A 13,398-nucleotide genomic window follows, 5' to 3' on the forward strand; every position below is an offset into this window, starting at 1 on the left:
GGAAACTTCTTCAAGCCAGGGGGTGCAGCAGCAGCACCCCCTGCACCCCTAGTTCCAGCACCTATGCCCATTAATTTAGCTAGCTCAGATGCCAGCAGCTAGCACAGGCCCCATAACAGTGCAGCTGTGCTGTGGGAGCTAGCCAGCGAGTGAGTCGTCAGGGCCCAGGCAGGCTACTGGGCCAGCCTGTGTTGAAGCCAATGCTGCTGCAGGGAGCAGCATCATTGCGAGTGGTACCTGTGTGACGTTACTGATATAATCCGGGACCACATAGATCATTGTTGCAACCAAGGTCCTGTAGTGGCACGCAAAGGGGGCTGCCCGAAGCCCAAGCGCTACCGGCTTCACGGTTTGCCGGGCAGCCTCCAGACCCTGCGCCCCCGGCTGGGCGCTTCCCCTCCCGGGTTCCAGCTGCGCTGGGGAAGCGCCGGCCGGGGGCGCAGGGTCTGGGGGCTGCCCGGCAAACCGTGAAGCCAGTAGTGCTCGGGCAGCCCTTTCCGCGTAGCTGGGAGTGGGAGGGAGGAGGGGGCGGAGTTAGGGCGGGGTTGGGCCAGGGAAGGGGCGGGGCTGGGGTGGGAAATTGGCGGGGCCAGGACCCCATGGAGGGTCCTCTTTTTTTATTTGTTAAGTATGGTAACCCTAGGTTGTGAATGGATTAAAATTCTCCTTCTTGGGACTCAGCAGATAAAACTGGTGACTATCACACTGCTGAGGCTCCAATCTCTCTGCCACGGGAGCCAATGGAAAGGCTCTAAAAAGGGAACTTTGAGGTGACCCTTTCAGGATATGATATTATCCCTCCTAGCCGCTCTGTGGAGACGACAGTCTGCCCTAGATTAGAACTCAAGGACTGTCACAGCCTTGCAGCGTTGCCAAGTCTCTTGGATGGACAGGGTCGGCCCGAGTTAGAGCCCAGCTGTACCATGCATGCTCCCACTGACAACACGAAGAAGAACATTTATGATCATTATCAGCATGATCGGTATTAGATTTCAAATGAAGCTACTCAGATGTCAGAAAACATTCCCTGCTGGCCTGAATCAAAGCATGGTCATTTACAGGAAAAAAGGAGGGTTTTTTAAAAAAATATAATTTATGGATTAATCTATATTGGCCAAGGTTAAAGTTCAGGACTCTTTCATGTTCCACATGTTGGGTAATAACACAAGAGCACTTCATGTTCCTAAAGCTAAACTGGCTCTTTATTAAGAGAACTATCTACAGATGCGCTGCGACCACAGCTAACATTCCAGCCATATGAACACAGACCGACTTCAAGCTCTTCCCTCCAGCACCCTGTGCACCTCCAAGTTCCATGCAGCTTGCTAGGAGGGTGGAGTGTGAACCCCTCAGGAGACTTTGCAATGCAACTGTCTTTGCATCCTTAACCAAGTAGCTGCGGTGGTTTTTAAATTGGTTTTTATTAAGAGGCAAATGAAATTATACAGGAAACATGGAGAATGTGAGCTCCGTTTCAGAAAGTCCATTTGCTCAAGTCTCTGTCAGCCAATGAAAACACAAGCTCTGGACACATGACTTCATCTGAACTCTATCATTGGCTAATCAGTCCTCCTGAGAGTGGAACCTGGATCCTGATCAAAGTTTGTGAGGTAGTGGAGCCATTTGTGGATGCCTCATTCAGGTGATCCACACATGCATGTTTCAGTGATTTGTCCCGAAGTATCCACACACACCACAGTCAGACTGCAGGCTGTTTGGCCTGAAAGGAGGGGGGTCGGTCTCTGTCCAGCTTATGGCAGCAGAAGTGCCCATGGCGCTAAGGTCCCCATCATGCCTGGCACATGTTGTCTCAGACATAGAGACGGCAGGAGCTCTGTGGGAACCCGCTGCTCCAACCAACAAGCAAATGGGCTTGTGTCTCTGCCATGCCACCAGCGCACGGCTACTTTATGCAGTGGGCAGGGTTGAGTTACCAGGGCAGTGGGCACATCCTGCAGCCAACCTGCCAGCCTTGGTGTGCCCAGCTGTTTGTGTCTCTGAGCTGATGTTGCTGGCTGTCGGCTTTCTTTTGTCTGGTTCTCTGATGAGGCAGCGAGCGCAGCTGGAAAACATGACTAGTGCAGGGCAACATGTGTCCAGTTGTACTGGGCCCTCCCTGGGTGAGCCCCAGCTGCACCATGCTGCTCCTTCCCCAGGTGACTCCCAGATTCACATGCAATCCTAAATGTGAGGAGCAATTTCACAGGAAAGCTTGTCACAGGGCACAAGGGACGGCTGCAGCTGCTGGAGTAATTTCAGACTCCAAAGCGCTCCTTGCCCTGCAGCCGAATAAGGAGAGGCCTGTGTCCTGGGTGGCACTGAATGCACTGGGCTGGGGCTCTGTAGGCTGAGGCTGCCTTGGGATGCTATTACCCTGATTCAGCAGAGCCCTGCAGCACCTGCCCATGTATCCCGGATCTCAAGCTAAGCGTGTACATGAGGGCTGTGCTCAACAGGGATGGACTGAAGGAACAGTCCTAGGTTAGACATGGGCATGAAGGTTTTATGGAGCCAGGGCCTGTGAATGGACCCAGCTGTGCTCTCCATGTTCAGCAGTCAGTCTGGCTTTGTCACCCCCCTCTGGACTGTGCCAGCGTTGCCTTGTACCTGTGGCTTTAGGGTGTGGATGGGGCTCCCACCCACCAAGGGGTTTGATTGCAGGAGCTCTCGAGCAGCACAGTCAGTGCCACCCATGCCCAGCCCTGAACCTCCTCCCAGGCATGGCTGGGCTGGCTGAGCTCTGTTAGCGCTGGTGCTTCATTTGATTTGAAGCAGTTTTGCTCGTTCCCAGAACCCCCAGGCGCCTGCAGATACAGTGTCCCTGTTTTCCTTCCCCTTACTGCTCTGTGGTCTCAGCTTCAGAGACTAGCATGTGATGGGGCATCCAGCGTGTCAGCATTGGCAGGAAGCTGCTATTGGCACTGTTCCCCCCAAATGTGGTCTGAGATCACGCAGACGGCACGTCATAGCCCTGCCTAGCGAAGCTGTAACCAGCCTGCTGTCCATCAGACATGGGCAGGCTGTGACATGTCGATTACCACGAATCTATGCTAACCACACCGGTCAGCAGGTTGTGACAATCATCGCTGGGTGATGGCACACCAAGAGGAGAGGCGGGGACTTGTCTAGCCTAATTCAGAACCCAGACTCCATCTCGAGTGGCATTGGGGCTTCACGGGGCACACTCCCCATGCTTTGTAAATACATACGTATCTCCTTACCCATCTTATGCAGCACACTGGACACACGTCATCCATTGGCAACCCCAGAATCAACCCACACTGCCCCCACACCACCCTGCTCGCTGCGCACACATGCATCAGCCCCATCCGATCTGTGAAGAGCCCCGTCCTATAGAATATCAGAGTTGGAAGGGACCTCAAGAGGTCATCTAGTCCAACCCCCTGCTCAAAGCAGGACCAATTCCCAGCTAAATCATCCCAGCCAGGGCTTTGTCAAGCCGGGCCTTAAAAGCCTCCAAGGAAGGAGATTCCACCACCTCCCTAGGTAACTCATTCCAGTGTTTCACCACCCTCCTAGTGAAATAGTTTTTCCTAATATCCAACCTGGACCTCCCGCACTGCAACTTGAGACCATTGCTCCTTGTTCTGTCATCTGCCACCACTGAGAACAGCCGAGCTCCATCCTCTTTGGAACCTCCCTTCAGGAAGTTGAAGGCTGCTATCAAATCCCCCCTCATTCTTCTCTTCTGCAGACTAAACAATCCCAGTTCCCTCAGCCTCTCCTCATAAGTCATGTGCTCCAGACCCCTAATCATTTTGGTTGCCCTCCGTTGGACTCTTTCCAATTTCTCCACATCCTTCTTGTAGTGTGGGGCCCAAAACTGGACACCGTATTCCAGATGAGGCCTCACCAATGTCGAATAAAGGGGAACGATCACATCCCTCGATCTGCTGGCAATGCCCCTACTTATACAGCCCAAAATGCCGTTAGCCTTCTTGGCAACAAGAGCACACTGTTGACTCATATCCAGCTTCTCGTCCACTGTGACCCCTAGGTCCTTTTCTGCAGAACTGCTACCTAGCCATTCGGTCCCTAGTCTGTAGCAGTGCATGGGATTCTTCCGTCCTAAGTGCAGGACTCTGCACTTGTCCTTGTTGAACCTCATCAGGTTTCTTTTGGCCCAATCCTCTAATTTGTCTAGGTCCTGCTGTATCCGATCCCTACCCTCTAGTGTATCTACCATGCCTCCTAGTTTAGTGTCATCTGCAAACTTGCTGAGAGTGCAGTCCACACCATCCTCCAGATCATTAATAAAGATATTAAACAAAACCGGCCCCAGGACCGACCCTTGGGGCACTCCGCTTGAAACTGGCTGCCAACTAGACATGGAGCCATTGATCACTACCCGTTGAGCCCGACGATCTAGCCAGCTTTCTATCCACCTTACAGTCCATTCATCCAGCCCATACTTCTTTAACTTGGCGGCAAGAATACTGTGGGAGACCGTATCAAAAGCTTTGCTAAAGTCAAGGAATAACACATCCACTGCTTTCCCCTCATCCACAGAGCCAGTTATCTCATCATAGAAGGTAATTAGGTTAGTCAGGCACGACTTCCCCTTTGTGAATCCATGCTGACTGTTCCTGATCACTTTCCTCTCCTCTAAATGTTTCATAATTGATTCCTTGAGGACCTGCTCCATGATTTTTCCAGGGACGGAGGTGAGGCTGACTGGCCTGTAGTTCCCCGGATCCTCCTTCTTCCCTTTTTTAAAGATGGGCACTACATTAGCCTTTTTCCAGTCATCTGGGACCTCCCCCGATCGCCATGAGTTTTCAAAAATAATGGCTAATGGCTCTGCAATCTCACCCGCCAACTCCTTTAGCACCCTCGGATGCAGCGCATCCGGCCCCATGGACTTGTGCACGTCCAGTTTTTCTAAATAGTCCCGAACCACTTCTTTCTCCACAGAGGTCCTCACTAGTTTTGGTCTGAAAATCAATGTATTGTATGCAGCCGCTCCCATTTTCAGTGCTTTCAGGTTTTATACTAAACATGCCCAGCTGCCTTCTCCACAAAGAATTCCACATTTCCCACCCCGGCAAACCTTGCCAGCCCCGCTGCCCCCTATCCCAATCTCTGCCACAGTGGGTAAGCACCTCAGCCAGATCTAGCTGCCAAAATGATCACCTGTGAAATAATTAACTATGTTGCTATTTAAAGTGTTGTCATCAGGCTTCCAAGTGAACACCCCATTGGATGAATGAGACAGTTCAGCTCAGAGCCAACATTCCAGGCTCTCTGCAGACTCAGGCACACCACACTTGCACCAGTTTACATTTTGAAGGGTATTTTTGCAACCTTAAGGGTTAGGGTGTGTGGACCAGATCCTCTACTGGTGTAAACTGGGTGTGGTGTTCTGTCCAATCTAGTGGCACCGAGATGAGAGAGAGAGATTGTCTGCTCTACAGCCTTAGCTAAGAGCCAGTTGGTTTTTAGCTCATGCGGTAGAGTCTCATGCATTAAGCTCCAGAGGTCCCAGATTCAATCCCACCCGCCGACAACCGGGGTCTGTCAGTGTTACACTGGCATCGGTACATTAGCTTCAATGGGGCTCCACAGAATCACACCAGCTGAGGTGTGGGGTTTTTGTTTTGGGTTTTTTTAATTGAAGGGTTAAAAACACAATTACCCAGGAAACTGAAAAAGGATAATTCAGCAATTCACACAGTCCCATAATGGAATTAAATAGGGGTCTTAGCTATGTTACTGAGCAAACTGTAGCTTATTACAGATTAAAGTATTTTAAAATCCAATTTATTTGTCTTCACTTTTTTCTTTTTGCTTCACACGCACAGCGGAAACCGAGAGTCACTTTCACTTTTGCTCACCAACGCTTTCACTTTCAGGGGCCCTGCAGAGCATTAAGCGCACGTTTGCAGCAGAAGCATTGTTTTGTTTCCAAATGACTGTTTCCAGAAGGATTTTTTTATAAACTCAAACTCTGGAAACATTTCTCCCAGCCTTTGTGTTTTGCTAAAGCCTGTTCTTGCCAAATTGGAGCCCAATCAGCGCAGAGAGTGTTCCTTTCATTACACCATCGCTTCCAATAGCGTAATTATGCTTTTCGAGATGTGAAGCTCCCAACACATCCTATACACTAAGGCTAGGTCTACACTACCGAGCTGCAGTGTAGACGTTTACCACAGTGAGTGAAGGGGTTTTCCCATTTCTGTAGTGAATACACTCCCTTGAGAGATGGTAACTAGGTCAATGGACAAACTGTTGCCTTGTCGATCTAGCGGGGTCTGCGTCGACCTTATTACATTGCAGAGGGTGTAACATTTTTCACAGCTCTGAGCAATGTAGCTAGGTCAAGTTAAGTGTTAGGTGTAGACCAAGGGCCTCCCTGCAGCAAGTTTACACTGCAGTTCTAAGAGTGGGATGTGAATCAGTGTGGCTCCATTGTGAGCCTGTAGCCGAAGCCCACAATCTGCCTGTAAAATAGCATCACTGCCGTTACATTGGAAAGAGTGTCCAATCCATGTCATTTGTTAAGGAGAATTCGCACATGCTGCTTGGCTGCGTGATGGCTGAACTTTTATGAATCAATGTCCTTTTGATCTATGTTTGTACATTGTCAGCACAACTGGACCCTGGCCCATGACTAGGTTCCCTAAGCATCAAATAATCTTCATCACCATTGTCATGTGGTATTTGTTAATGAACTATAAATTAGCAAAAATTAATATGGTTAGACTACTGAGCACTTACAAATGGTTGCACATTTAGAGTCGGATTCCTTTTTACTAAACTAACCTTGTACAGCTTTTGAAAACAGCTCCTGTTATTGTTAAATGTTTTTATTTGATTCACCTTGAAGGCCAGGACAAGCACAGTTCCTAGTGGTAAAATGCAAACTTCCTTCTAATCACAGAAACTGGAGCAAAGTATTTGGCTGAATGTGACCCATGTAGTGTAAACTACACCCATCCATAATACAAGGAAGGAAGCAAGTGTGAAAGCATCTTATATCTGTGGTGTGCGGCAAGAGCTGTAATTAAGGTTTCAGGAGTGTTTTCATTCCAACACTGTTTTCAATCATTTAGAACTTTCCTAAATTTTCATCTCCCACCTTGGGCTGAAATTTACTAGGGCTGGTTTCTGTACAAAGGGGGATTTTTGTAATGTTTGTTCAAAACCTGCTCGTCTGTGTTTATGTAAAAGGATTCCCTACACTGGACTTTCCTGCCAGACAACAGGTCAGCTTTGATAACTGAGAGCAACAGTCAAAGTCCGGAGGTGTGTCTAAATCGGCTGCATTTGCAGATACTTTAACCTTGTAGTTAAACACACTGTTGCTTGAAACGCACTTAAATTGGAATGACCATGGGACTGTAACAACTTCAGAACAAAATGTACAAGCCATCATTGAAGTACTGTTATGTGAGCGCAGACTGTGACCCCTTCCTCGCTGTGCTAGGCCATCACACGGCCTATGGTCGACTGAGTGCCCACTTATGACACTCACTCTGATGTTGGTAAATAATGGAGTTTGGAAATACACCTCTACCCCAATATAACGCGAACCGATATAACACAAATTCGGATAGAACGCGGTAAAGCAGTGCTCCAGAGGGGAAGGGCTGCGCAGTCCGGTGGATCAAAGCGAGTTTGATATAACGCGGTTTCACCTATAACGCAGTAAGATTTTTTGGCTCCCGAGGACAGCGTTATATCGAGGTAGAGGTGTACCATTATTTGGGAATCCTTCTGAGCTGTATTCTTACTAATGAGGACACCAATGCACCATGCCCTGATGCAGCATCACAGGATAAAGAAGTGGTGTCACCAGGGGTGAAAGTAATTTACAGGACTTAGCGGTACTGCCGGAGTCCTGAGGGGGCGTGGTCTCATCCGGAAGAGAAGTGGCCTCAATCGGAAGAGGTGTGGCCTCTCAAGATTTAAAGGCCCCGGGGCACCGACTGTGGCTGGGAGCCCCAGGGCCTTTAAATCAACCCGGGGCTCTCCGCTGCAGAGGTGGCTGGGAGTCCCCGGGGCAAATTAAAGGTCCCAGGGCTCCGGCCGCCACGGAGCTCCGGGCCCTTTAAATCCCCACCACAGCTCCGGCTGCCAGAGCTGCAGGGGGGATTTAAAGGGCTTGGGGCTCCCCGCAGCGGCAGGAGCTCTGGGCCCTTTAAATCCCAGCCCCAGCCCGGCTACCAGAGCTGTGGGCAAGATTTAAAGGGCTCTGGACTCCCCACTGGGGTGGGGAGCTCTGAGCCCTTTAAATCCCGGCCCCAGCCCAGCTGCCGGAGCTGCGGGCGGGATTTAAAGGGCTCTGGGCTCCCCACCACAGAGCCCCGAGCCCTTTAAATCCCTGCCACGGAAGCCGGTGCGGTCCGGCACAGTGTACTGGCTCTTGCCGTACTGGACCGTACCAGCTTACTTTCATCTCTGGGTGTCACAGAGACGTCAATGTTTTAACCCTAGCGACACACACTAGCTGGTGGCAGGCATCGAGTGCTTGCTCCTTGGCTACATGTAACGTGCTAGGCAGGGCTGGGATCTCCCTTCCAGTCCCTCAGGGGGAGCTGGGCTTGCCCTTCCTGAGCCATCATGTGCCTCTGAGACGGTGGCATTGAGTTCATGCTGAGCCATTCAAAGGCCCCTAGACAGCCAAATAGTTCTGTTTTCCCTGGAAACAGGGGGTGTCATCACACCTGTGCTAAGAAGTGACAGGCTCTCTCCACTGCCGCCAGGGCCTGCCCCTCCCTCCTGTTGCTTAAGCACATTGCCACATCCTGTCTGAACCAGCTTCCCACTGTCCCTGGACTGCTGTCAGATGTGGGGCTGCTACTCAGGGGCCAGTGAGCCTGCTGCTGCCGGGAGGGGCCCAGGGAAGCAGGGGCAGGGCCTGGTGGCACAGTGGGGGCAGGGCCTGGTGCAGGAGGGGTGGTGGTGCAGTAGGGTAGGAGTCAGGGGAGGGTCTCGATGTGGCATTGGGGGGAAGGGGTTGGTGCAGTGGCAGGCAGCAATCTATGCAGATGCTGCCTGTTTGTGGTTGGATTTGTGGGGTGCACGGCATGAGCTGGGTACCAACCTATGCCTCTGCACTGGGCTCCCCTCTCAGCACATGTGGCCCAGGGTAGGGTAGGGCGGAGGCACCCACGGTCCTGCTGCTGGGTTATTTTATAGCTGGGAGCTCTAGACTCCAATCACTTTTCCCCAAAATCCCACTACCAAAGGAAAGGTCTGGCGGGAACAGGGTGACCCAAGGCCCTAGATCCCAGGGAGCAGCCCAGTTCAGCACATGGCCCCAGGGCTCCAGCTAGTCACACCAGGGGAAATGGCGCTGTGTCAAGCGTCCCCTGTCACCAGCCCTTGGGCTGGCTCCTGCAATGCACCCACATCACCGTGGAAACTGCTCTGCCCTGCTCCCAGCACAGCTGCGGGAATTGGGGTTTTTTAATAGCAAATGCAGTTTCTGGAAAATTGAAATTTTTCTGCAGAAAATTTTCTAGTTCAGCTCCCCATTCTCTCCTCTGGGCTGGGCTCCCTGGAGGACTACATCTCCCATGATGCAACACAGATTCCACTCTGACCAAGTGGCATGGTGCATCATGGGATTCATATGACTGCACATGCATCATGGGAGATGTAGTCTGGTCAGAGAGAATAGCCCATAGAGGTAAATGGGGTCATCAGGCACTGTGATGGGATGGGACTCACCACTCTAGTGCCTCCTGCTGGTCATCTTGCATATCAGCTCCACAGGTCGGTATGCCAACTCTCAGTGGTGTCTCGCCCGCCATCATTTCTGCTCCTGGACCCATGCCACTCCAAGGACCATGGCATCCTCTTCAGGACACAGCCCTCCAGCTGTGCCACAATCTGTGCTTCCCCCTTCCGGGGGACAGTACCATAGTCCAGTGGTTCAGCCACTTCCTCATTGGTGAATGGGGGAGGGAAGTGATGGTGGGGGAGACCCAGCTCAGATCATAAGCACCAACTCTGTGGATGTTCTGGGGCTCAGCACCCACAGGCGGCACCACTGATCAGTGCCTCCCCACCCCCCCAGTTCCTTCCGCCTGCTGTCAGTCCCACCAATCAGCTCCTCCCTCCAGCACTTCCCACTTGCCAGCATCCCCGCCAATCAGCTCCTCCCCCCAGCGCCTCCTGCCTGCCAGCAGCCCCGCCAATCAGCTCCTCCCCCCCAGCGCCTCCTGCCTGCCAGCAGCCCCGCCAATCAGCACCTTCCCCTCCCCCACAGCACCTCCTGCCCACTGCAATCAGCTGTTCAGCAGCATGCAGGAGCCGCTGGGAGGGGTGGGGGCAGGAAGAGGCAGGGAGGGGGCAGAATGGGGCAGGAAGAGGCAAAGTGGGGCAGGGTAGGGGGTGATGGCTTGGGGGAAGGGATGGAGTGGGGGCAGGGCCTGGGGAGGAGCAGCGGCAGGAAGAGGCGGGGGGGGGGGGGTTGGAGGGAAGGGGTTGAATGCGGGCAGGGCCTGGGGTGGAGTAGGGGTTGAGCACCCTCCGGGAACTGAGGAAATTGGCACCTATGCTGTAGATGGTAGCCATGTGCTGTGTCCCCCTCCAACCTCTCAGTACATTTCCCTGGGCCACTTCCCCGCACCCCAACACTTTCTTCACCCTTACCTCAGGGCACCACCAGCCAGGAGCTCTTCTCTTGTTCCCCTGGTCCCCGCTAGTAGCACTGCTCTGTCTGTATTAGCCTCCTTCCACCTGTAAAGCAGCCAGTCCTTCCTCCTTGAGCTCCAGGAAATAATTGTTGCTGCTCTTCAGCTCTTCTTATATGGACCTGATTGGCCCTGATTGGCTGCTCCTTGCAGCCCCTCTCCCATTGGCTGCCTCCTACACAGCCTCCCTAGGGTTCCATCAACTGCTTACAGGCCCCCAAATCCCCTGAGGCAATGCACAACCTTAATTGCAGTTTAATGTTGAACTGACTCAAAAAAAAGACTTGTGGGTCAATTCAACAAACTGAACTGAAACATTTTGAGGCCAAATATTTCATTTTAATCCAAATGACTCTTGTTGTCCTGAAGGTGCAGCTGTCCCCTACTAGGGTTACCATACGTCCGGATTTCCCCGGACATGTCCGGCTTTTTGGTCCCCAAATCCCCGTCCGGGGGGAATTGCCAAAAAGCTGAACATGTCCGGGGAAATAGGGAGGCTAGGCTCTCCGAATTTGTGTGTGGGTCGCCCACTGGTGACATCATCTCGGTGCGACACTCGGCTCCTGCCCAGGGCATGCTGGGCCTCGCGCTCCAGGGAGAGCCGGGAGAGGGGAGCGGCCGAGAACTACAACTCCCAGCGGCCCCTGCGATGCGACCAACCTGCCCCTGTGAGGCAGCAAGCCGTCGGGGGAGGGGGGGCGCGGGCCCCTGTCCTTTGGGTGGGGGGTGTCTCTGGGCGCCGCTCAGCAGCCATCGCAGGGCTGGGGGGCGCCCCCGAGGGGGGTTGTGGACGCCAGCGCGTTGCGGGGAGCCGGCACTGTCCGGATTTGCGTCCCCCTGGGGCTGGAGCTGGTAACCAGTCACGTAGGGTTACCATACGTCCAGTTTTTCCCGGACATTGCCAAAAAGCCGGACATGTCCGGGAAAAATACCGGACGGGCACTTCCTCTCCCGCGGCTGCTCTGCTCCTCCCCTGACTCAGACTTCGGCTCTGTTTAAGAGCCAAGCTGCCCGAGCCAGCGCTACCGGCTTCGGGCAGCCCCCGTGCCTCTGGACCCCGGCCGGGCACTTCCCTTCCCGGGCTCCAGCTGCTCTGCTCCTCCCCTGACTCAGACTTCGACTCTGTTTAAGAGCCAAGCTGCCCGAGCCAGCGCTACCGGCTTCGGGCAGCCCCCATGCTCCAGCGGCTCGGGTCCGGAGGCAAGGGGGCTGCCAAAGCCGGAGTGCTCGGGCAGCTCAGCTCTTAAACAGAGCCGAAGAGTCAGGGGAGGAGCACAGCAGCTGGAGCCTGGGAGGGGAAGTGCCCGGCCGGGGACGCAGGGTCCGGAGGCATAGGGGCTTCCCGAAGCCCAAGCGCTACCGGCTTCATGGGTTTGCCGGACAGCCTCCAGACCCTGCGCCCCCCGCTGGGCGCTTCCCCTCCCGGGCTCCAGCTGTGCTGGGGAAGCGCCAGCCGGGGGCGCAGGGTCTGGAGGCTGCCCAGCAAACTGTGAAGCCGGTAGCGCTTGGGCAGCCCTTTTCGCGTGGCTGGGAGGGAGGAGGGGGAGTTAGGGCGGGGATTTTGGGGGATGGGCGGAGTAGGGGTAGAGTTGGGGCGGGGCCGGGGGTGGGAAAGGAGCAGGACCAGGGCCCCGTGGAGTGTCCTCTTTTTTTATTTTTTAAATATGGTAACCCTATCCCCTACTGATGGTGCCCACACAACTGGTGGAGAAACAGGACTGGACAGAACACAGCCCCGGGTAGCACAGACCCCTGGGAGCTGCCCACTGGCCAATCAGATTCTTCTATCCAACCGCAGATAAAAGACAAGCCCCTTCCCAGTGAATGGGACAAGACTGATGGTCCCTATCCACAGAGCAGGGGCAGCCAGTGGCAAACTGCCCTGCCCCCCAACTGTCCCTCACTGAGCCACGGGAATGGGTCCGACCCAGATTCCGCTGCCTCAAGCTCCCAGAGCATCTGATCCCACAAATGGTCTCTCTTTATAATGATCCAAACTCCCTGGGACCGGGAAACTACCCCTGAATGACTGCTGTGGCAGAACCCTTCTCTGCTGCCCAGGTGCCGCCCTGCTCCGAGCCCTAGCTCGCTGGGGTAAGCTATCAGACATGCCTCTCACCTGTCAAGTCACAGAGCAGACTCCCTGACCTAGTTACACTCTTGCCAGTTGGTCTGTAATTAGTGACACCGCCAGGACATTAATTCCCTGCTCTGCGCAGGGGCTGACATTCACCATGGGTGCTGGCTTTGTGCCCAAACCACTTAGCACTGATCCAAGAACAGCTTATTATTCTTTACTTCTCCCTTATGTGTGTGATTAGCAGCTCAAATAGTCACTGAGGGCCCTTTCCAGCAGCTGTTCTCAGCCTGGGACGGGCTCTGGTCCTCAGACAGCTCCTACTCCTGCTCCGCCCACCAGTCTACAGACAAGCCAGGGCCTTAGCCACAGATGGGGTAGTGCCAAGGGTCATGGAGACACTCATTTACATCCATCTCATTACACAGGGCTGAGCACGGAAAGTGAAACACGAATAGCCACATGTGTGTGCACAAACCCACACACAAAGCTGCATGCACTCGTACATGTATGCATTCCACACACCTATTCACACATGCAGCCAGATGGACACACATCTCACACCCGCGTATATACACACACGTACATATGGGCATAGTCATATATACCCTCCCCCATGCAGAGTCACCTCCATATATCCATACATGCGTGGCCTGG

The 13,398-nt window shown here is 53.5% G+C and overlaps 1 long non-coding RNA gene across 1 annotated transcript; it reads right to left on the reverse strand.

The window, feature by feature from the left end:
- Positions 1-489: 489 nt before the first annotated feature.
- On the reverse strand, positions 490-11,699 carry LOC135973370 (uncharacterized). Its single transcript, XR_010590176.1, has 3 exons — positions 10,624-11,699; positions 9,697-9,870; positions 490-2,181 (listed from the first exon to the last, which is right to left on the reverse strand). It is a non-coding gene; the product is annotated as an uncharacterized LOC135973370 (long non-coding RNA).
- Positions 11,700-13,398: the final 1,699 nt, after the last annotated feature.

Source organism: Chrysemys picta, chromosome 9, assembly GCF_011386835.1.
Source record: "Chrysemys picta bellii isolate R12L10 chromosome 9, ASM1138683v2, whole genome shotgun sequence".
Classification (NCBI taxonomy): Eukaryota; Metazoa; Chordata; order Testudines; family Emydidae; genus Chrysemys; species Chrysemys picta.